Source organism: Elaeis guineensis, chromosome 12 (genome assembly GCF_000442705.2).
Source record: "Elaeis guineensis isolate ETL-2024a chromosome 12, EG11, whole genome shotgun sequence".
In the NCBI taxonomy this organism is placed as follows: Eukaryota; Viridiplantae; Streptophyta; class Magnoliopsida; order Arecales; family Arecaceae; genus Elaeis; species Elaeis guineensis.
Window position 1 is genome coordinate 27159258 of NC_026004.2, and position 25480 is coordinate 27184737.

The window sequence follows — 25480 nt, forward strand, 5'->3', positions numbered from 1 at the left end:
AACTCGAGACTAGCTCTTCAACAAGTTGCTTGAACTAACAGCCTTCTTGAGGTAATGTTACTGAATTTGCATTCACCAAGCAAATTCTTGGTGTTTTGGATCAAGCATGACTCTTTCCCAACACATGCCTGAAAGAAAATTAACTAGGTTAGAAATTTAAAGAGAAGAAGGACAAACTTTTGGAAAGAAGCTAATTAAGCAAAGTGGAAGTATCATGCTTTCCTATGTTACCTTTTGAAATTGCATGGTAAGCTTCGGTAGAGCCGCATCCATCTTTCTTGAAGGCTCCACAGGTGCCTTTGCCATTTCCGAAGCTCGCAAAGTCGATCTTTGATATTGCCTGACCACCTTGGCATGACAAGCTTAGTGTCTTCCCTTGGTCTGCAGTTGCACATACAGTACCAATAGTGACTGTTTGGAAGCTCACTTGACTCGGATTGCCGCCATCTTCCTCAAACAAGATCAATGTGTTTGATTCACCATCCTTCAGAAAAGATCGTGGAACATGGTACCTAGACGATCAAGATAGAAAATCTCTGTTCTCATAATCTTGTTCTTTGTATTTGATGAATATAGTTTAAGAAGTGAATGAAATTTGTACCATCTTTGAGCGGGCTCGCCGCAACCGCTTTGGTATTTGTTCTCTTTGAATGCACCTCTATAGTCACATTCATGGCAGCCATCGGCCGAAGCAATGTTGGTTGGCCAATAACGACCGATGCTATTGCCATTCACCCATGCAGCTTCTTTCCCCATGCCGAGCAAGTCGATGACAACAGGATCAGAGCCAAGAGGTGCATTATGGAAGTTTTACTTCGTAATAAAATACTGGAATTAGTTTATGGCATGAGAAGATATAAAATTGTAACTAGACAAATTTAATGCAAGTGCTATTGGTCAAAATTCTATCCAACATCATTGCAATCAAGTTCTTATCCAAGATCAATATGAGCCTAGCAGAGGGCTTTGGTTGACTCAATGCTTAAAACTTTCAAGGTGGAAGAAACACATTAAAAAGAGTTTGTGCTTATTGTCTATCTTACAAATAGCAAAGAAATGGTACCTTGTACCGAGTGAAAGGTCTCTTGATTGGAATTATTCTGGAACGCCATTTATCCTGGGGGTTATTTAGGTAGATATTCCTTGTCTCACCATCAAGACCAATCTAAGAAACATAGGCGATGGTTACATATAATACCGATGATATATAAAATACTAAAGCAATAAATTCTATGGTATATAGTAGTTACTTTGTAAGACCAGGCATTCTTTGATAGATCCAGGGTGAAATTATTTCAAATCAGTTGGACTGGTCCACCGGCAATTCCAGCTGGCATCATCTCGTAATATGCATCATAATTCTGCTCGACAATATAAGTTCAGCTATAATATTGGCTAATCAAGAGTATGATGCTAAGAACAAGTGATATAAGGAATGACATGTATAATTTATAGAGGAGACTTGAACCTTTAGGCCAACAGTGGCACTAAGCAAAGAGATGTGATTCTTTCCAGGTTTAACCACAACTTGGCCTTGGAAATCAAGTCTGAACTTTCCATTTGCAGCATATTGGCGTCCTGATAAGCATCAAAGTTGGCAAACCATTACAAACATTTTCTGAAATAATTTCAGGCACTATAAACAATTATGTTGTGGTTTTTGCTCTTTACTATTATAATCAAACTTTGATAACTTATGACTCTCACTGCTACGACAATAATATGACTTCACTTTACCTACGAGCCGTCCATTTACAAAGGCAAGGAGGATCTGGCCTGTCAAGTTAACGTGAAGAGTCATGGTTTGCTTGCACATAATATCGACACTGCATCGATGCAATGATTTCAATTTAGCTTCTTTTATATAAATCCAGATTGTTGCTTGAGGAATACATACCTTGTCATGTACCACAAGTAGTCACTCTCATCAGCAGTGGTGCTGATCTGTTCTAAGAGCTCATTAGCTGGGGAGGAACCCCACAAGCCCTTTAGAGAGAGCTTCAAGGTTTCAGGCCTCCATGACCAGACCAAATCCTTGGGTTGATCCTCTGCCTTATTTGGCTTTTTAATCATCACAGAAGTCTGGGTTGTAATCTATATCCAGTAGGAGGGGAAAAGACAGCATTAATATAGTGTTGGGAGTTATACAATTAAGAAGGCTACATAGGAAGGGAAGATAAGAATAGATGCTTGTACCTTGGCAGTGTTATAGATTTCCTGCTTACAATCAGGAAGAACACTAACCGACCAAGCAGGCAGGAAATATTTAGCCCCTTCATAGTCCACATTGGTATCAAAAGTTTGGTTCACATTACTTAAAAAGCATCCAGGAACACTCCCATTACCCGAGAATTTAGTTCCCTCTAATCATTAAAAAGTTCTCATGCTTGCCTAACTCTTTTGAAGCTTATGTTGAAGGAAAAGTTGTAAGCATGATTCATGGTACTCTACCGTTACTCCATTGCCGAGATCGGTGTTCTTGACATCGCGGTAGGTGAGGACCTTTTCCATAATTCTGATTGCAGCATGAAGTTCCTTCAAGTGCCCCCACTTGGGTTGCCTCAGGTTTCCTAAGAATAAACCATATTCATTTTCTTAAGTTCCTTGTATCCAGTTTGGATCTAAAGACACACTTGAACACATAGATCACATTACATAAGAAGTGGGAAACTAGAATTAGTTTAAGATCAAATACCATATTCATCAAGAGGAGCATCATAATCGTCGTGATGTATGGTCCTCTAGGGACATGTGACCAAAGTTGGTTCCTCCATGATACTAGTAACATGTATACAATTAAATGTTATGTTTTCTTGACAAATATATGTATACAATAACATAAGCCCTTAATATCCATGTTCAAAAGGAACTAACCATGTGGTAGTTTATGAATGTTCCATTGACTTGGAAAAAACGAGCTATTGAGAAAGCCAAGTCTTCTGCAGGCCTATGTGGGTTTGGTTTGTCCCAAGCTGTGAACCTGAAATCATTTGTTTTGATACATTAACTTCAATAAGACAAAAACCAAATGGCTGAAGGTTTGGAAAGGCAGATTTTGATGAGAAGCAGGAAGAAAACCCACCAGCCAGTCCAATTTTCTGTCCACATCTTTGGACTATTTGGATTGTTGCGTTTAAATCCATCACAATAGAAGCCATTGCAAGTATTGATCTAGTTGAAGGTGACAAAGGAAAATAGTTGGTGTTAAGATATAATTAGTTTGCCTAACAATATCATGTTAAGAAAAGGAGCTTGTTATCATTTACCATCGGTTGCGGCGCATCTTGTTGCTGGCACATGATCCATGGTACACCAACTTTGAGAGATTCCGCAAAATTTACACACCAATTAATATATTGCTTTCCAGCATCACCATAAGGTTTCATTATATTACCATACTCATTCTCGATCTATTTTAGTCATATTAGCAAATGCAAACTTTAGTGCCGACGAAAATGATTGAATATTAGAAGCTTTGTAACCCAAAATATATATATATTCTTTTCTTGAGAAGAAATGGAATATATACTTGTGTCATGATGATAGGTCCTCCTTGTGGCGCCAGAAGCCTCTCCTTCCTAACCATATCTACAGAAGAAGTGTAAATAAAATGATGGCATATCCTAAGCTAGTCGATGATTTTTAATAATATACTTCAATCAAATTATTACCTTCCATGGTTGGCTATTGGACCTAAATTGCATCCCTGGAATCTTGCTTAACCAAGCAGGAACTCCTGTGAAAACATCAAAGAATGGTTCAGCAAAACAAGGAAAACCACCATGCATATAATTACATAAAGAACTCTTACCATCCACACATAAAAAGCAAATGTTAAATTACCAGTAATTCCATTCAGCACAAGCATAAGGACCGATTCGCAGGATGGCATATAATCCAGCATTTTGAATTTCCTCAAGGAATCTGATAATGTCATAGTTGCCTTCAAAATTATACTGAAAATAGAGGTAAAGAATACTAGTTTAGAATTTTTATATATACATTTCATAAGAACAAGCATAGGCATTATGGAAAAGTAAGACCTCCTGTGGCCGAGGCTTATAGCCATTCCAGAAAACATAAGTCTCGATTGCATCAAGACCTCCTCCTTTTGCTTTTTGTATCAAGTCGGGCCACATCTAAGCACCAAAAAAATGATTATTTGGGTGAGAACATTATTTGTCTTGTGCATAAAGAAGAATGCCTGCTGATTGGTGAACAATAATTAGAGCTCCAAATTTCATCAAAAAAAAAAAAAAAAGAGCTCCAAAGAAATGGTTTACTTTTTACAATATTGGAAGAATGTTGATATATCATCACTAGATTAGAAGTTGAAGACCAACAAGTCAACTAATCATTGATTAAAGTTAATACAAGAATACTAAAACATCTGCAGATGATGACATCAACTTTTCATTATACAGTGAATCAGTGCTAATAAAACACTTGTGCAACCAAACTATAATTTGATTATATGGAAGTAGAGAGCATAAGTACAATTGCTTCTTTGATGGTTTCAGTATAGTACTGTTATAATCTCTAACCCTTTATTTTCCATCAATTATCTTTTTGCATGCTAAAATAGATAATATTGGACCTTCGAATAGTCTCTTTAACTAGTTTTTGATAGTAGCGCTTCAAGAGAAAAAAACCTAGTCATGCACATAAATGCATAGTTATATACATCCATATATACAAAGTATCTACATATATAATACATACATATATAATCATGTACAACATTTATTCACCTCAGGAGTGCTGCGAGGATAGTGAATGGAACCCGGGAAAAGAGTGCGATGCTCGCCATTAATTTTTATAGCTCAGCCATCATGAGAGACGTCAATGGAGTGCACAAAACAACAAAGAGAAACTAGAACCAAATTTTTAGGCAACTTTCTCTCAAACAACCCTATCTTCCTTCTTCCTTGTCACTACAAGGGAAAGCACATCTTGTAAGAGATGTGAGGTACCATACTTATAGGAAGAAATGGATAAATGGTCATATTTAGGATAGCTATTTGGTTTTATCGTGGTGTTGCTTAAAAATAGAAGTTTGTTTCTTTTGTTTGGTTGCAAGGTCCCTATATTTTGCTAACAAATCTAACTTAAGCTTCTTTGGTTGAAATTATTTTCACCTTGGCACTGATTTGTTACTTCTATTTGAAAATATAATCTACAAACTATATTGCAAAGACTGACATAAACATAGATTACATTTGGATTAGGTTTGAGGGTGTCACTATGAACTTATGGAAGGTTAAACTTTAGGGTTGAAGGCTTTGTTCGACCAACCAACCCAACTTAACAAATCTAATGGTTGGCCATATTTCCACAGAAGACATTTAGTGCTAGAAAATGTTAATTTGTTCCAACATTGAGGATTCACAATCGAAATCTTGTTAGGATTGGCCAAAACAACTCTAAAAGTTTTTGGGGTTTGGTTATTGTTGGTGCAAAAATCCGCTTGCGCCGGAGAAGCTGGAGTCGGGGAAGTCGCGGTCGCCGCCGGAATCTGCAAGGGAAGTCTAAATCGGAGGTGGGGTTGCTCCGGCAAGACCCTCCGACGCTCAAGTCAGTTCTCTGCCTCAATAAGAATGGAGCGCTCGAACGGAGAATTTAGCAGAGTTTTGAGATAAGAAAATGAGCTTATAGAATAACGTATCTGGGTCTCCCTTTTTATAGGCGGAGGAGGTAGCGGATTGATGGCGACGTTTGTAACCGTCTGGCAGTGGGCTGCCCAGGGTCAGGCAGAGTTTGCTGCGAAGAGTAGTGGAATGGACCTGTGGCTATCACTGGGGCATGCCACGTGGAGTCTGCCGCGTGAAGTGGGGCGGCGTTTGTTGTCGTGATTTGCCAGCGGATGGGAGAATCGCGCGGTATCCATTGCAGGAGGTGGAGCAGGATCGCGGCCGTTTATCGTGGCCTGTCAGGTAGTAATGGAGCCGCGTGGGATCCGTCGTAGGGAGTGGAGCAGTGCTGCGATCGTTACTGCGGCCTGTCAGGGAGTGGTGGAGCTGCGCGGAATCCGCCGCAGGAAGTGTAGCAGAATCGTGGTCGTGATTACGACCTGGGAGTGCAGACCTGTCGGCTGAAGTTCGGTCGTGGTCGGAGTCTGACCCCACGTAGGGGTCCGGGCGGAGTCCTCCTTGCGGTTGGGGGAGTGGGTGGAGCCCAGCTCCTGTGGGAGTCTGAGCGGAGTCTTCCTGCAATCAAAGTTAAAGGCGAAGGTCGGCTCCCATAGGAGTCCGGACAGCTTACCAGCAGTTGACGTTGAGGACGGAGCCCGGCTCCCGTAGGAGTCCGGGCGGAGTCTGCTTGCGGTCGGAGTTGTCGGCGGAGTCCGGCTCCCGTAGGAGTCCGGACGCAGTCTGTTTTGCAGCCGTTGGAGTCGAGGGCGAAGTCCAGCTCCCGTAGGAGTCCGGACGAAGCTTGCCAGTAGTTGACGTCGAGGACGGAGCCCGGCTCCCGTAGGAGTCCGGGCGGAGTTTGCTTGCGGTCGGAGTTGTCGGCGGAGTCCGGCTCCCATAGGAGTCCGGACGCAGTCTGTTTTGCAGCCGTTGGAGTCGAGGGAGAAGTCTGGCTCTCGTAGGAGTCCGGACGAAGCTTGCCAGCAGTTGACGTTGAGGAAGGAGCCCGGCTCCCGTAGGAGTCCGGGCGGAGTCTGCTTGCGGTCGGAGTTGTCGGCGGAGTCCGGCTCCCGTAGGAGTCCGGACGCAGTCTGTTTTGCAGCCGTTGGAGTCGAGAGCGAAGTCTGGCTCCCGTAGGAGTCCGGACGAAGCTTGCCAGCAGTTGACGTCGAGGACGGAGTCCGGCTCCCGTAGGAGTCCGGGCGGAGTCTGCTTGCGGTCGGAGTTGTCGGCGGAGTCCGGCTCCCGTAGGAATCCGGACGCAGTCTGTTTTGCAGCCGTTGGAGTCGAGGGCGAAGTCCGGCTCCCGTAGGAGTCCGGACGAAGCTTGCCAGCAGTTGACGTCGAGGACGGAGCCCGGCTCCCGTAGGAGTCCGGGCGGAGTCTGCTTGCGGTCAGACTTGTCGGCGGAGTCTGGCTCCCATAGGAGTCCGGACGCAGTCTGTTTTGCAGCCGTTGGAGTCGAGGGCGAAGTCCGGCTCCCGTAGGAGTCCGGACGAAGCTTGCCTTAAAGGTCGGCCTTGCTGGCGGAGTTGTTGACGGAGTCCGGCTCCCGTAGGAGTCCGGACGCAGTCTGTTGAGGACTTCGGCTGGGGGTATTTTATACCCAACACTAGTCCCCCTACTTCCGAGTTTGAATTTCAAACGTAGGAAGTACAGAGAGATGGGCACAGCCGAAGCCATCCCCTCGCATCCTGTGCACTGCCGCCCCCAGATATTTTGGCATTTAATGTGTGCACGTCAGAGCCCGCTTTCCGGTGAAGGCGACCTGAAGAGTCTTTTCGGAACCCCTGTCGGAACGCGATCCCAAGCGTCGTGCTACGAAAATTCATGAACGGTCAACCCTCGATAGCGGTGAAGGGGACATGCGGGACGCGTGGCACGCACCAGTTGGCCCAGGAACACCTGCCGCCATAACTGCGCTAGGATCCGTCGGCTATTTAAACCCCTTAATCTCCCTTCATGGCCTCATCCTGTCGATAGGACGGTACCTTTCTTTCACCTGAGAGCCTAGCTACTCAGCTACTTCCCTTGCACCAGTCCCTGCCTTCTTCAGCCCCCCACTTCTTCTCTGAGGGTTCCCACACCATGTCTTCTACCCCGGAGGCCCTCCTTGAAGGGATATCTAGGGCTTGGAGGAAGGCGAGGAGGAGAACAGCGGCCGGTGAGGATCCCCGTCGTTTCAAAGGAGGCTCAAGGAAGAATTCCTTCAACAACAGGGGTTTAATAACGGGGGTCGTCGGTAAAGTTATTCTGCCCGAGAATTTCGGAGTAGCAAGGCAGGGTGATACCGGTCGAGAGGGCAGAGCCGCCGCCACAAGCTGTGGCGGGATCCTTGATGCCGCCTGGGCCGAGGGACCAGAAGCGGTCGGCGTCGATGGTGGGGCAGTGGAACTTGTTGCGGGGACGATGGAAGTAGCGCATGCCGACCTTGCCGGAACATTTTGGGTGGTGGCTGTCGCAGAGCATTCGGAGGCGGAGCGTATCCTTGACATCACCGCTGCCTCCAAAGTGACTCCGGCTCTTCTTGAAACAGGTCTTCGTCACTGCCGCCGTTGCCTTTACAGCCCCCGGGAATCTATCCCACCCTTTTCCCCCTAGGGTTGGGACTTCGGAGATGGAGTGAGGTGAGACGGGATGAGAGCCGATAGGTCTGCTACACGCACTGGAGAACGTGGCTGAGGAGGACAGAGACGGGAAAAGGAGTTCGCAGCTTGGAGCGGCCTCCGGTATATCCTTTCCAAGCCGTATTCGCGAGGCTCGCAATGATGTATATCTTCTTTTCTTTTTTTTTTTCCCGACCCACCGGGTCTTGTAACGAATATCTTATTAAATGAAGAGGAAATTTTGTTACCTTGTCTGCGCGTTGCACTAATATTGCCGTCTATCGAACCTTTCTTGTCGTTTGACTTGTTTGATGTAGACGTCGTCAGGGGGCACTCGGTCGTCGATGCGTTAGCTCGCCTTTCTCGTCGTGCGTGACCGCAAGTCCGAGCTTGGCCGTCTGGGTTCCACATTATTTCGGGGATGTCGTTGTCTTCCTAATCGGTGCCGAAAGTCTTCCTTGGCGTCGTGGACGGAACCCGGCTCCCGTAGGGGTCCGGGTGAAGTCTTCCTTATGGGCGGAACCCGGCTCCCGTAGGAGTCCGGGTGAAGTCTTCATTGTGGGCGAAACCCAGCTCCCGTAGGAGTCCGGGTGAAGTCTTCTTTGTGGACGGAACCCGGCTCCCGTAGGAGTCCGGGTGAAGTCTTCCTTATGGGCGGAACCCGGCTCCCGTAGGAGTCCGGGTGAAGTCTTCTTTGTGGACGAAACCCGGCTCCCGTAGGAGTCCGGGTGAAGTCTTCCTTGTGGGCGAAACTCGGCTCCCGTAGGAGTCCGGGTGAAGTCTTCTTTGTGGACGGAACCCGGCTCCCGTAGGAGTCCGGGTGAAGTCTTCCTTGTGGGCGGAACTCGGCTCCCGTAGGAGTCCGGGTGAAGTCTTCTTTGTGGACGGAACCCGGCTCCCGTAGGAGTCCGGGTGAAGTCTTCCTTGTGGGTGGAACCCGGCTCCCGTAGGAGTCCGGGTGAAGTCTTCTTTATGGACGGAACCCGGCTCCCGTAGGAGTCCGGGTGAAGTCTTCTTTATGGGCGGAACCCGGCTCCCGTAGGAGTCTGAGTGAAATCTTCCTTGTGGGCGGAACCCGGCTCCCGTAGGAGTCCGGGTGAAGTCTTCCTTGTGGGCGGAACCCGGCTCCCGTAGGAGTCCGGGTGAAGTCTTCTTTGTGGACGAAACCCGGCTCCCGTAGGAGTCCGGGTGAAGTCTTCCTTGTGGGCGGAACCCGGCTCCCGTAGGAGTCCGGGTGAAGTCTTCCTTGTGGGCGGAACCCGGCTCCCGTAGGAGTCCGGGTGAAGTCTTCCTTGTGGACGGAACCCGGCTCCCTTAGGAGTCCGGGTGAAGTCTTCTTTGTGGATGGAACCCGGCTCCCGTAGGAGTCCGGGTGAAGTCTTCCTTGTGGACGGAACCCGGCTCCCGTAGGAGTCCGGGTGAAGTCTTCTTTGTGGACGGAACCTGGCTCCCGTAGGAGTCCGGGTGAAGTCTTCTTTGTGGACGGAACCCGGCTCCCGTAGGAGTCCGGGTGAAGTCTTCCTTGTGGGCGGAACCCGGCTCCCGTAGGAGTCCGGGTGAAGCCTTCTTTGTGGACGGAACCCGGCTCCCGTAGGAGTCTGGGTGAAGTCTTCCTTGTGGGCGGAACCCGGCTCCTGTAGGAGTCCGGGTGAAGTCTTCTTTGTGGACGGAACCCGGCTCCCGTAGGAGTTCGGGTGAAGTCTTCCTTGTGGGCGAAACCCGGCTCCCGTAGGAGTCCGGGTGAAGTCTTCTTTGTGGACGGAACCCGGCTCTCGTAGGAGTCCGGGTGAAGTCTTCCTTGTGGGAGAAATCCGGCTCCCGTAGAAGTCCGGGTGAAGTCTTCTTTGTGGACGGAACCCGGCTCCCGTAGGAGTCCAGGTGAAGTCTTCCTTGTGGGCGGAACCCGGCTCCCGTAGGAGTCCGGGTGAAGTCTTCTTTGTGGACGGAACCCGGCTCCCGTAGGAGTTCGGGTGAAGTCTTCCTTGTGGGCGGAACCCGGCTCCCGTAGGAGTCCGGGTGAAGTCTTCCTTGTGGGCGGAACCCGACTCCCGTAGGAGTCCGGGTGAAGTCTTCTTTGTGGATGGAACCCGGCTCCCGTAGGAGTCCGGGTGAAGTCTTCTTTGTGGACGGAACCCGGCTCCCGTAGGAGTCCGGGTGAAGTCTTCCTTGTGGGCGGAACCCGGCTCCCGTAGGAGTCCGGGTGAAGTCTTCCTTGTGGGCGGAACCCGGCTCCCGTAGGAGTCCGGGTGAAGTTTTCTTTGTGGACGGAACCCGGCTCCCTTAGGAGTCCGGGTGAAGTCTTCTTTGTGGAAGGAACCCGGCTCCCGTAGGAGTCCGGGTGAAGTCTTCCTTGTGGACGGAACCCGGCTCCCGTAGGAGTCCGGGTGAAGTCTTCTTTGTGGACGGAACCTGGCTCCCGTAGGAGTCCGGGTGAAGTCTTCTTTGTGGACGGAACCCGGCTCCCGTAGGAGTCCGGGTGAAGTCTTCCTTGTGGGCGGAACCCGGCTCCCGTAGGAGTCCGGGTGAAGTCTTCTTTGTGGACGGAACCCGGCTCCCGTAGGAGTCCGGGTGAAGTCTTCCTTGTGGGCGGAACCCGGCTCCTGTAGGAGTCCGGGTGAAGTCTTCTTTGTGGACGGAACCCGGCTTCCGTAGGAGTTCGGGTGAAGTCTTCCTTGTGGGCGAAACCCAGCTCCCGTAGGAGTCCGGGTGAAGTCTTCTTTGTGGACGGAACCCGGCTCCCGTAGGAGTCCGGGTGAAGTCTTCCTTGTGGGCGGAACCCGGCTCCCGTAGGAGTCCGGGTGAAGTCTTCTTTGTGGACGGAACCCGGCTCCCGTAGGAGTCCAGGTGAAGTCTTCCTTGTGGGCGGAACCCGACTCCCGTAGGAGTCTGGGTGAAGTCTTCTTTGTGGACGGAACCCGGCTCCCGTAGGAGTCCGGGTGAAGTCTTCCTTGTGGGCAGAACCCGGCTCCCGTAGGAGTCCGGGTGAAGTCTTCTTTGTGGACGGAACCCGGCTCCCGTAGGAGTCCGGGTGAAGTCTTCCTTGTGGACGGAACCCGGCTCCCGTAGGAGTCCGGGTGAAGTCTTCCTTATGGGCGGAACCCGGCTCCCGTAGGAGTCCGGATGAAGTCTTCCTTATGGGCGGAACCCGGCTCCCGTAGGAGTCCGGGTGAAGTCTTCCTTGTGGGCGGAACCCGGCTCCCGTAGGAGTCCGGGTGAAGTCTTCCTTGTGGGCGGAACCTGGCTCCCGTAGGAGTCCGGGTGAAGTCTTCTTTGTGGACGGAACCCGGCTCCCGTAGGCGGGTGATGTCTTCCTTGTGGGCGGAATCCGGCTCCCGTAGGAGTCCGGGTGAAGTCTTCCTTGTGGGCGGAACCCGACTCCCGTAGGAGTCCGGGTGAAGTCTTCCTTGTGGGCGGAACCTGGCTCCCGTAGGAGTTCGGATGAAGTCTTCTTTGTGGATGGAACCCGGCTCCCATAGGAGTCCGGATGAAGTCTTCTTTGTGGACGGAACCTGACTCCCGTAGGAGTCCGGGTGAAGTCTTCCTTGTGGGCAGAACCCGACTCCCGTAGGAGTCCGAGTGAAGTCTTCCTTTTTGTTCGAGCCAGTGTGAGGTTCTCCTCCCGTTTCTGGCTTGGCTGTGGGGGTGCGTTAGGGCGCTGTAAGGTCTCTCCCCCCATCCGGTCTAAAAGAATCGGGCCTTTGACTTTGCTCATGTCAGGACGAGGTTCTCCTCCTATTTCTGACATGACTGTGGGGGCACATTAGGGCATTGTAAGGCCTCTCCCCCCATCCGGTCTAAAAGAACCGGGCCTTTGACTTTGCTCATGTCAGGACGAGGTTCTCCTCCTGTTCCTGACATGGCTGTGGGGGCACATTAGGGCGTTGTAAGGCCTCTCCCCCCATCCGGTCTAAAAGAACCGGGCCTTTGACTTTGCTCATGTCAGGACGAGGTTCTCCTCCTGTTCCTGACATGGCTGTGGGGGCACATTAGGGCGTTGTAAGGCCTCTCTCCCATCCGGTCTAAAAGAACCGGGCTTTTGACTTTGCTCATGTCAGGACGAGGTTCTCCTCCTGTTCCTGACATGGCTGTGGGGGCACATTAGGGCGTTGTAAGGCCTCTCCCCCCATCCGGTCTAAAAGAATCGGGCCTTTGACTTTGCTCATGTCGGGACGAGGTTCTCCTCCTGTTCCTGACATGGATTTACAGATTTTTCGAGCTCCTTGGTCGCGGGTGGCCCGCCCCTCCTTGAGGCCCTCCGGTGATGGAGTCGATGGTCCCGATGGGAGGCCGGTCCCCGGGTTGCTCCTCCCTTCTCGACGGTTCAGGCTGTGGAAGGGCTCTTGGCCGGTCTCTCCTACCCTCAGGCCTGCGGCAGATGAATCTATCAAGTCGACCTCGCCGAATGAGCTCCTCGATCTCGTCCTGGAGCTGGATGCATTCCTCCGTGTCGTGGCCGTGGTCGCGGTGGTAGAGGCAGAACTTGTTGGGGTTGCGCTTCCCGGGGTGTGTGCGCATCCTCTCCGGCCTAGGGAGCTGCTCCCTGACCTCCATTAATATCTGGGCCTTCGAGGCGTTGAGGGGGGCGTAGCTGTGGAATCTCCCTGGTGGAGAACCCCGCCGAACCCCGCGGTCCGGGCTTCTCTGCCTGCGTGCCCGGGGTGGAGTACGGGCGCGCTTATGCCCAGGAGGGGATTGAGAACGCGGTCGGACTTCCTTTGGCCTTTTCTCCACTGCGGGCTTACTCGAATCTCCCACTTGCCGCTCCCTTGCTGTCTCTTCATCCTTCATTTTGAAGGCTTCTTCCGCTCGGGCGTATCCCTCAGCCCGGGCCAGCAAATCGGCAAAATCCCTGGGATACTTCTTCTCCAAGGAGAACAAAAGATCATTCTTCTGAAGGCCGCCTTTCAAGGCGGCCATGGCGACTGATTGGTCCAAGTTCCGGACCTCCAGCACCGCGATGTTGAAGCGGTTGATGTAGGCCCGTATGGACTCCCCTTCCCTCTGCTTAATGTTGATGAGGGACTCCGAACCCTTCCGGAGGCGCCGGCTGCTGACAAAATGGGCCACAAATTGGTGGCTCATCTGATCGAAGGAGAAGATGGTACCCGGTTTCAAAGCCGAATACCAGTTCCTCACTGCTCCCTTCAAAGTAGATGGGAAAGCCCGACATAAGATGGCGTCAGGAGCACCGTGAAGCAGCATCATCGTCCGGAAGGCCTCCAGATGATCAACCGGGTCTGAAGTTCCGTCGAAGCTTTCGAACTGGGGAAGCTTGAAGTTTGGCAGGATCGGTTCCTGCATAATCGTTTGGGAAAAGGGAGGGTCAGTACAAATGTCCTCACCATAAGTGGGGGGCGCATGGCGGAGTTCTTCAATCCGCCGGTTCATCTCCTGGAGCCTCCGATCCAGGAAATCCTTTCGACTTCGAGTCTCGAGGGTCCTCTGGCAGAACGGGGGCAGGGATCTTCCAGGGGTGGAGTCGTGGTCTGATTGAAGGCTCTCTACCCTCGGATTTGTTTTCCCAGGAAGTACGGGGCGGCTGGCCCAGGTGGCCCGCCCCGTCGCCGGGTTCTGGCATTCCGGAGACGCCCTTTCCGGGTGTGCTGACGCCTGCGGCTGTTGCTGCTGCATTGCTTGTACAGCCTCGACGAGGCCTCTGACCTGCTGTGCCAGCAAGTCGAACTGCTCCGTACCGACCACCACCGCTGGAGGAGGAGGAGGAGGAGGTTGAGAAATAGGGGGGGAGGCTGGAGCCTGAGACCTGGCCGCGGAGGCCGTGGACCGTCGCGTGGACGCCTTGCGTGGAGGCATCGAGTGTGGACCCAGCGGGAAAAAATAAGGAGTGGGTGTCGGAGGAGATGATCGGAGGCGGCTCCGTTGAACGCTCCTTTAAGAACAAGGGTACTGTGAGGGTTCAGACCCTTCCTCTAGCGCCAATCTTGTTGGTGCAAAAATCCGCTTGCGCCGAAGAAGCTGGAGTCGGAGAAGTCGCGGTCGCCATCGGGACCTGCAAGGAAAGTCTAAACCGGAGGTGGGGTTGCTCCGGCAAGACCCTCCGATGCTCAAGTCAGTTCTCTGCCTCAACAAGAATGGAGCGCTCGAACGGAGAATTTAGCAGAGTTTTGAGATAAGAAAATGAGCTTATAGAATAACGTATCTGGGTCTCCCTTTTTATAGGCAGAGGAGGTAGCGGATTGATGGCGACGTTTGTAACCGTCTGGCAGTGGGCTGCCCAAGGTCAGGCGGAGTTTGCTGCGAAGAGTAGTGGAATGGACCCGTGGCTATCACTGGGACGTGCCACGTGGAGTCTGCCGCGTGAAGTGGGGCGGCGTTTGTTGTCGTGATTTGCCAGCGAATGGGAGAATCGCGCGGTATCCGTTGCAGGAGGTGGAGCAGGATCGCGGCCGTTTATCGTGGCCTGTCAGGTAGTAATGGAGCCGCGTGAGATCCGTCGTAGGGAGTGGAGCAGTGCTGCGATCGTTACTGCGGCCTGTCAGGGAGTGGTGGAGCTGCGCGGAATCCGCCGCAGGAAGTGTAGCAGAATCGTGGTCATGATTACGGCCTGGGAGTGCAGACCTGTCGGCTGAAGTTCGGCCGTGGTCGGAGTCTGACCCCACGTAGGGGTCCGGGCGGAGTCCTCCTTGCGGTTGGGGGAGTGGGTGGAGCCCGGCTCCCGTGGGAGTCTGAGCGAAGTCTTCCTGCAATCAAAGTTAAAGGCGAAGGTCGGCTCCCATAGGAGTCCGGACAGCTTACCAGCAGTTGACGTTGAGGATGGAGCCCGGCTCCCGTAGGAGTCCGGGCGGAGTCTGCTTGCGGTCGAAGTTGTCGGCGGAGTTCGGCTCCCGTAGGAGTCCGGACGCAGTCTGTTTTGCAGCCGTTGGAGTCGAGGGCGAAGTCCGACTCCCGTAGGAGTCCGGACGAAGCTTGCCAGCAGTTGACGTCGAGGACGGAGCCCGGCTCCCGTAGGAGTCCGGGAGGAGTCTGCTTGCGGTCGGAGTTGTCGGCGGAGTCCGGCTCCCGTAGGAGTCCGGACGCAGTCTGTTTTGCAGCCGTTGGAGTCGAGGGCGAAGTCCGGCTCCCGTAGGAGTCCGGACGAAGCTTGCCAGCAGTTGACGTTGAGGACAGAGCCCGGCTCCCGTAGGAGTCCGGGCGGAGTCTGCTTGCGGTCGGAGTTGTCGACGGAGTCCGGCTCCCGTAGGAGTCCGGACGCAGTCTGTTTTGCAGCCGTTGGAGTCGAGGGCGAAGTCTGGCTGCCGTAGGAGTCCGGACGAAGCTTGCCAGCAGTTGACGTCGAGGACGGAGCCCGGCTCCCGTAGGAGTCCGGGCGGAGTCTGCTTGCGGTCGGAGTTGTCGGCGGAGTCCGGCTCCCGTAGGAGTCCGGACGCAGTCTGTTTTGCAGCCGTTGGAGTCGAGGGCGAAGTCCGGCTCCCGTAGGAGTCCGGACGAAGCTTGCCAGCAGTTGATGTCGAGGACGGAGCCCGGCTCCCGTAGGAGTCCGGGTGGAGTCTGCTTGCGGTCGGAGTTGTCGGCGGAGTCCGGCTCCCGTAGGAGTCCGGATAAAGTCTGTTTTGCAGCCGTTGGAGTCGAGGGCGAAGTCCGGCTCCCGTAGGAGTCCGGACGAAGCTTGCCTTAAAGGTCGGCCTTGCTGGCGGAGTTGTTGACGGAGTCCGGCTCCCGTAGGAGTCCGGACGCAGTCTGTTGAGGACTTCGGCTGGGGGTATTTTATACCCAACAGTTATGTTCAGTTTTAAGGTTAAAAAAGAATCAGATATGGATTGGATACTAGCATATTCATATCCATATTTAACAAATACAAATATGCATACAAATCTTGTTAGTTCGATGCAAAAATTCATCTCTATATTTGCTTTAAATGGATATGCATACAAATCGGATATCGGAAGTATGGATATAAATATAGATATAAGTCACATATTTAAACTTTATGATCATAAAATCAAAAATATGACTACATAGATAATAAATCCTCTTTTGTTCCCCGCCCAGCTCACTTGCTTGCGGAGAGATCACTTCCCCATTTTTGAAAGTTAATAGCATATTAATATGATCATTTATTTTCTCCAATAATATATGAGTGCTACATAAAATTAAATAAGATTATAAATAAAATTGGATATTCGGATATGGATAGGATAGTTGTTTATCTATATTCATATCCATTTTTCTTTAATGGATATGGATACAAAATGGATATTAGTCGAATGCTTCAATTTCTATCCATATCTACATAGATTCAGATATAAAAATAGATTCAGACGGATATTATCTGATCCACTTTCAGCCCTAGTTCAACTTGAGATAATCAAATTTATGGTAGGTTTCAAACAGATCAACAAATCTAATTTAAAAGATGTTTGGTCTAGCTTTGAGTGCACCACCTTTGGCATTTGGATGTGTCATGTGCCTCTCTAAAGCTACTATCCTTCTGTATGGCCATGGGATGATCTATCCATGCAGTACATGCTAGCCCATATATATATATATTGGTTGCAGGTTGTAGGATGAAGTCCATATAGCATGACCTATATTGCCAAGTGAATGTCCTGCGAGACTTCATTAGATACTAGATGGGATTATTGTCTATTGGATTCAAGCAACCTTAGGATTGGCTTGCTTTCATTATCTTGTATCAATAATTTTCTAGCAAATGAAGAGGAGTAGTAGAAAGCATGTAAGAGTGAGCAGCTCTGGCGATGTCTAGAGTGAGAAAACACTCGTTTCTCTCCCCCCTACAACCCATCACCAAGCTCGTTCCGACTATGCTGCTCCCAGCTCCACCGCTCATGGTTACCCTCTAGCCACAGGAGCAAATGCCATTCTCCTAGGATATAATTAAAGAAGGAACCTTGCTGCCCCGGAGGGGATGCTGAACAAAGGCGAGAAAGAGATACAGAGAGATCCACGTAGAGCCCCTGACAATTCTTCTCAAAAGCCAAACCATTCTCGGAATGAGCGTAGATCCTCTGCAATGCAACGCACACACCCCTCTGGTCAAGAGGGGTTGGCTTCTCTATAGAAGAAATCCTTGCATTTTTTGAAGCTCCCTCACCTTGCTGCAAATGGAACATGGACAGAGGTGTCACATCGAACTCTCATGAAGAAGTAATCAAGTTTACAGAGGGAGGGCTATCAAATGGCCATTCCAAGGAGTCGGTGGTGGTGCCACACATCAGAAATCACCCTAACAAAATAAAGCTGGAGGCATGTTACCATCCCTCTGAGTCAGCAAAAATGCTCCTATGCCAACATATACTAAAATTTGGCAAAACTCAACCTCACAATGCGGAAGGTCAAATACAAATAGTTATTTCAAAAGATCAGTGAAATTCTACTTAAACATTCTCCAAACACTATCCAAATATAATCTGGACCATATCTCTTAGTAGGAATAACACCTAGCTGAAGCCCTTTAATGTGGGGTGCTGCTTCTGCTATGGAGACAGTGACCACTTCAAGGGTGACTGTCGAAACCTCCTTCGTTGTTTTAAGTGTTTTAGGTATGAACATCCCTATAGAAGATGCAATACCAACCAAACTTTTAATAAACCAGTGTTACCTCCTCAAAAGCAAATCAAGCCAACCCAAAGCCAAGTTTCCTCTCCTCAGATTCCCAACAAAGTCCCTTCCTTGAAGGTCTTCCTCCCATTTACTAGAGAGATGGCTAGGATCTCTGCCTATCTAGATAGAGCAGCACATGTAGAATCATTTGGGAGACCAATCAAAGGGGATGATGTCTCTACTGCATTAGCTCACAAGGCAAACAAAATTGGCCCCTAGACTACAAGACAACTCTCGAAAAAGGAGTTTTTTGTAGTATGCTCGGACAACCAGCCTGTTCAAGCTTTGATAGCACAAGGGCACATCAGAGGGGATGGATTCACATTGAGAGTGAAACATTGGAACCAATCTATAAGGGGTGTACATCATAATCTCAAGTTCAAAGTTTATGCTATGATTCAAAATCTTCCCTTGTTCTGTCGGACAGCTGAAGCAGTGGCAGTGATTATTTCAGATTTTGGGGTTCCCTATAGAGCCAGTAGATCGAATCTTAGATGGGAGGACTTAACCGGCTTTGATGTAGTTTTTTTTAGTGAATCTCTTGAAAGCACCCCAGAGAAAATTCAGATAATAGTTGGAACCTATGTCTACTCAATTTTAATTCAAATTAATTTTGTCTTAGAGAAGGTGCAGAGGATTGAAAACTCATTCTCAACCTCTCATGATCAAGAAGATGGTGAGGATGGGGATTGGGAATACTGGAATAGTTTTGTCAATCGTTCACCACCTAATGATTCTTGGAGGCACCATCTAAATATCTTGGAAGGAAGCAACCCTACTGACTAGAGAAGCACCAGTAGAGGGGAGTGCAGTCAAACCAACTCAACAAGGAACTCATGCAAATGGGTTCCTAAGAATGGACAGTCTATGATTTCAAATTTGAGTCAAGTGTTGGAAGTGTCAAAGAAGATTCCTCCTAGCTGGTTTGACCCAAACCAGTTGGCTCAACTCCTTCACCAACTACAGCCTTCAACATTTATCAACCTTATCATTTCAAATTCAAAAGTTGTCGGCTTTATCATACCCTTTTCCTCGATGAGAAAAATCCTTCTACTTTCTCTAGCAGAAAAATCGATCGGTGCAAAGCTATAGCCGTCGCCATTCATCATAGATACCTCTCTATATCTGGTACCAGCCAAGCATGTTTTCAATTCCATTTCAACGGCTGTCTGCTTCAAAGACACCGTTCAAACACTATAGTAAAAAATAAGCCCAGCTAATCAGTAGCCTCAAGGTATGAAAGAAATTTTTATAAACTTAGAAGCTAAAATAGCTACTATGAATCAATCAACTCATACAAAAAAAAATAAATGAAGTGAATGAATTCATGCCAAAAAAATTTAAATGCTGGGGTGGGAAGAGTCTACTCTCTATCAGAAAGATATCTTTTTATCTGAATTCACTCACATCAAAAGATATTAAATCTCTAAATATGAAATGTGGGCTTCTCTTCTCCGAAAATAAAGAGCTGGTGTCAGCAAAGCTGAAAGAACTAGAGATTAGGCACTACAAAGCGAATGTTACCTCCATCCCAAACAATAACTGGCATCAGCTTCAAAAAGTTATGCAACATTTGGTCCTTCGACAGCAGTAACAATTTTTGCAGCATCTTTGGTGACTTCACAATAGATCTGACATTAGATTCAAAGGACTCTCTAACTTTTTGTATCATCAAACTTATTTGAACTAGCTGTCTGGGATATCCCACCTAATTTTAAAGCTAAAAAGAAAGGCGATGGGAACTCAATCCTCTCAAGTATTATTCTGAAAAATTCTATGTAGCTGAATTATCTGAAAGCTCGAGATTTAGAATGTTATGTTACCTGGAATAAAGTATTACTACAGAGGAGGTAGTCTTTCACTATGTTCTTACTCTTCCCAAATAAGTGTTTTATTTTGGAATGTAAGAGGACTGAATAGCAAAGAAAAGAAGAGAAAAGTTAAAGAGATTGTAATTCAATCTAAATGCAGCATTGTTTGCTTTCAAGAAACAAAAATTGGAAGCATTAGTGCCAAAACAATCGCTTCAGCTTGTGGACGAAAATTTGATGAATGCAGTGTTGTAAATGCATTGGGCTCTATAGGAGGACTCTTGACTTGCTGGATCTCTTCTAAAATCAAGGATAAATCTTATCATTCTGGATTCTATTCTCTCAGCACTATGCAAAGTCAAAATAGTGCTGGATCTCCAAAATAGTATCCAACAACAAATGTGTACGGACCAAATGATTCACAAAAAAGAGGTGACTTCTACAAAGAGCTAATTCAAATTAGATCAAGCTAGCCTGGAGTACGGATTTTAGTAGAAGATTTCAATGTGACCTGCTTCTCAGATGAAAGAAAAGATTCTTTGAGTAGTAGCATCAAAGCATGTAGAGACTTTAATAGTTTTATTAACTCTTTAGGCCTCATTAAAGAAAAACTTATTCACAAAAGGTTCACTTGGTTGAATCATAGAGAAAATCCAACTCTGGCTAAACTAGATCGATGCTTAGCCTCCATTGAATGGACCTCTGAGTATTCGCTCTCTCTACTTTCGTCTTTTGAAAAAATTACTTCAGACTGCTGCCCATTTTTATTAAGTTTTGATAGAAAGAAAACTCATAAGAAGCCATTTCATTTTGAAAACTTCTAGTTGCAGAGTTCTGATTTTGATGATCTCATAACAACTTGGTGGAAGGAGGTGCCTACTTCTAGGGACGTGGCATCAAATATTGTTCTAAAATTCAGACATCTTAGACAAAAACTGAAGCAATGGAGCAGAACATACAATGAAAATATTATAGAGAAAAAGAAGATTAAACAAAAAATATCATAGTTTGATTCAGAAGAAGAAGATAGAAATCTTACAAAGGAGGAAAGATCAACTCGAGAAGAGCTCAAAAAGCAGATGGACTTGATCCTAAACCAGGAGGAAGTCTTATGGAAGCAACGATCCAGAGTTCAATGGCTATCTTATGGTGATAGAAATACTAAATTTTTCCATACTTATGCCAGTGCAAGGAAGAGAAAAAAATATCATACACTACCTATAGCCAGAAGGAAGAAGTATTGAAGATGAGAATCAGATCAAAGAGGCTTTTGTCACATATTTCTCGAGCTTACTTGGACCAAGTTCTCAGAGTGACGTCATCATGGACTGGAGCAAAATATTTCCACAAAGCCAATTAGATTTATCAGATCTTGAAGTTCCATTTACAGAAGAAGAGATAAAGGATAAAATATTCTGCCTGACAAAGAATAAGGCACCAAGTCCGAAAGGCTTCCCTGCTATCTTCTTTCAGCGTTATTGGTCCATGATTAAAGAAGACATTTATGGTTTGCTTAAAGATATACATTCTGGCATAGTGGACTTAGAGAAACTAAACTACTCATTCATCTCCCTAATTCCAAAGAAATAAGAAAATTTATCTGTTAAGAATTACAGACCCATTTGCCTCATAAATGGGGTCATGAAGATACTATCCAAGGTCTTAAGCAAAAGATTATTAAAATATATGGATGAACTCATCTTTCAATCATAGATGACATTCATTAAAGGAAGGCAAATTGGAGATTGCTACCTTTATGCATCAGAAATCTTAAACTTTTGCAAAAAATTAAAGCAGAAAGGCTTTCTTCTAATGCTCGATTTCAAAAAGGCTTTTGATAATGTTGATAGGAGTTTTCTTTTTTCATTACTCAATGCAAGGGAATTTGGTCAAAGGTGGTGTAGTTGGATTGAGAAAATTCTATCAACCAGCAAACTTGTTATATTAGTTAATGGGGATCCTTCTAACTGGTTCAAACCAAGGAGAGGATTAAAGCAGGGTGATTCAATCTCACTTGCACTTTTCTTATTAATGGTGGATATTTTAAATTATTTGTTGGTTTTGGCAACTGAAAATAACTTGATAAAGGAAATAGGGTCATCTAAAATTAGTAAAAACCTCTGCCTCCAGTTTGTTGACGATACTATTATTTTTTGAGAAGCGAAAAAGAAAGTTGCTGGCCATCTCAAGTTCATATTATACTCATATGAATTGGTATCTGATCTCAAAATTAATTTTTAAAAAAGCCAATTGGTAGGGATTAGCTTACAATAGGAAGAAAAAAATTGTTATGCAAGTTTAATAGGCTGAAAAATGACTGATCTTCCAATAAAATACCTGGGTTATCCAGTGCATTACAAAAAGCTTTGAGCAGCTAACTGGAGTTTCTTGGAGGAAAAGATTGACAAATGATTGGCGGGTTGGAAGAGTATAACCTTGACAATTGCAGGCATATTAACATTGGTAAATATTGTCATAGGGACAATGCCAATATACTGGATGTCTGCATTGAGCATTCCTTCCGAGGTAATCAAAAGAATAAAGAAAAAGGAGGAGATTCCTATGGAGGGGAAGCAAATCATGTGGGAATGGGCATTGTCTGGTTAACTGGGCATAAATGTGTTGGCCAAAATACTTGGGAGGCCTAGGAGTCATTAACTTAAAGCTATTTAACAAATATTTGTTCATGAAGTGGTGGTAGAGAATGTTTAAGGAAAATAACAGGCCATGGAATACCCTCATTCAAAACTTGCATTTAGAAAATAGATCGCCAAGATAGTATGCAGAAAACGACCACAAAAGATCAAGTTTGGAAAAGTATAGTCAAAGTCAAAGAGTGGTTCTTCAATGGTGTAGCTTTTAAAATGAGAAGTGGAAGGCAAGTTGCTTTTTGGAATGATGTCTGGATTTTAGATGAACCACTGAAAAATATCTTTTCATTATTGTTCCTTATCTCCAAAAAATCTCATGAAACAGTGACAGATTTTTCTCGTGAAATAGAGGCTGGTACCAATTTTATTTCGCCTATGAACTCAAGAGGCATGGTAGAACTTTAGATGCTAAAACTTCTTCTTGATGGGATAGAACTCACCTATAAAATAGATGAAGCAGAATGAAAATGGTGCAGAAGCAAGCAATTCACAATAAAAAGATGTTACAATTTTTTAACTCATGGAGGAGTCACTTCAAAGATTGGTAGGATCATTTGGAGACTTCCATTGTCAGAAAAAGTAAAAGTATTTATCTGGCTTGCTTTTCAAAACAAGCTCCTTACGGTAGATAATCTAAAGAAGAGGAACTGGGCAGCGATACCAGTATGTATACACTGTGGCAAAGAAGATGAGACATTGAACCATTTGTTTATTAGCTGTTCTTTCACAAGCATAGTTTGGAGCATTATCAATTCAAAAATTTCGGGCCCCTCTCTTCCAGACTCATTTGAGGTGTTGTGGATAGATTGGGGAATAAATATCAATCCTAAAGGAAAGAGAGTAGCATGGGACTCACTTGTTGCCGCAGTAAGCTGGTGTATATGGAAAGAGAGAAACAACAAAATCTTTCGATTGGTGGCTACACCACCACATGAAAATTTTCAGTAGGTTTTGTATCTACTCAATTGCTGGACATCAAGATATGAAAGAAAGTTCAAAATACAGATAGTTGAGTTGATTGCAGATTTAAAAGAAGATAACAAAACTTCAACTTTCATTTTTGTTTAGATAATTTGAAGACAACCAAAAATGAGAGGAAAAAAAATTGATCTTGAAACATTGCAAATAGATGGATTTTTGGTTCTTATTTTTCATGACTGTAGAAAAGAACTAAACTAGACAGGGGGCACTCTAAGTGAGGTCGAAATAGTGTATTTTTATAGGATGCTAGTTTTCAACTTCTTGGACTGTACTTAGTAGTTCTTTAATTTATCTTTACTACTTTTTTCTATATAGATCTTCTTGTACATATACTTAACCTCAATAAATTTCATGGGTGGTTTATCACCTCCCTCTTTAATCAAAAAATAATTTTCAAGTAATAAAATCCCCTGAAAACAAGATGTTGTTCTTATACCATTTATTATTGCCTCCTTTCTTTCTTGTGATGATCACTAGTTTGATTTAAGTCATCAAGACAATTAAGTATGACATGAATAGGTTAACTTCTTTCTTCCATCTTTAAAATACAAAGGAATATTATAATTGGAGGTAGCCATAAAGATTATGTGAGTGGAGAAGGTGCCCATTATTTTTCTTTTCCTAAAATTAATCATATGAGATTACAGTTAAATATTCCTTTCATGCACCCAACTTATGTTTGTGAATCAATACAAAAGCTAGAACTGACTACGATTCAGCTTGGTGAAGATCAAAGGAATATGGATAGGAGCTGTTGGGCCATATTTTATCTGACAGATGAAATGGCCATCTCCTGATGACATGACAGACACCTGACATCATGACCCAATTGTTCATGATTCATCATCGATTTAGGTTGCGGTACCAGGCATCGGTCCTTTGTTGATCACGGATGTCGGCCGTAAGCTGATGATATACAAGAGATTGGGACCTTGACTAGATCGATGTCATTGAGTACCTATTAGTCTCATTCTATTTTGCCCTAGTCTTCCATGCACCATCCTCCAGTTCAGACACCACGAGACTTTTCTAGTGTGTGAAATCTACCACATCAGCATTCTATTACAGTGGTTCACTACATCCTGAACATGGGTGATCGGCACTACAACAACTCGCTGACACCACTATTTTGGCTCTATGATGGTCATCTCTCTAGCTTTGACAGGCTCTAACAACCTATCAGAATTTTTCCTATAAAAAAAAAAGATGAAAAAAAAGAAAAAGATTTCAGACTCTTATCCCATCTTCCTCCTCTGTTCTCTCTTTTTCAAATCCTCTCTAACTTAAGCATCGGAGGGTCCCCCGCTGGAGAACCCCCATGTCTCTCTCTAAAGTGTGTGGACTTATTTTTGTAGGTTCCTGATGCTTTGGATCAACATTCGGCCATCCCTACAGACCTTCCTTTAGGCCCACGTCGCCACTCTGATAAACTTTAAGGAAGAGAAGCAACAGATTAGTGCTAGAGGAAGGGAGACTCCACCATGTCGCATCAGTAATCCTCCTTGCATAGCAACCTTAATGGACAAAGCATCAGGGGGCAAGCTCCCCAACAGCCCGCTACCGTCCATTCGGATCCGATTGCTGCTTTGGTGAAGCAGGTCCAAGTGCTCATAGCTGTTGTGCAGTAATTTCAGTAGCCTGGCATGGAAAGGACCCAAACTCCTCTAGCAGCTCCATCGCAGAGAAGCCGCTGGACCCATGCAAAGAGGTCTAAATGAGGGTAGAGGCCACTGGATGTAGCCTGAGCTTCATGTTGACGATCCCTATCGGCTGAGCCAGTCTAATTCCGTTCACCTTGATGTGCTCGAAGCTCTATGGGAGGTGATCGACGAGATCAATCACTGGAGCCCTCAAAGAGGGATTCCACTTCAAGCCTCTTCGTACATCGACATCGCTTCCAGTGTGAGAGCATCCTTGAGAGGAAGGTTTGAAAGTTGGAGCACTAAGTCAGTGAGTTTCAGGGAGCCAGCCATCACCAGAACAATGGCTTTGGCTTCACAACCCAACCTCCCTTCTCTCAAAAAATCCTAAACGAGCTGATCCCGAATAAGTTCAAGATGCTGACGGTCAAGCCGTACGATGGCACCATCGATCCACTCGACCACCTGGAGGGTTACAAAGCCCTCATGATACTGCAAGGGGCATCCAATACCCTCTTTTGACAAGCCTTCCCGATGATGCTCGAAAAGAGCATGAGGGTCTGGTTCTTCAGCCTCCCACAT

General features: G+C 46.8%; 1 pseudogene; it reads right to left on the minus strand.

The window, feature by feature from the left end:
• Positions 1 to 17: 17 nt before the first annotated feature.
• Positions 18 to 25480, minus strand: LOC105054676 (beta-galactosidase 1-like; annotated as a pseudogene).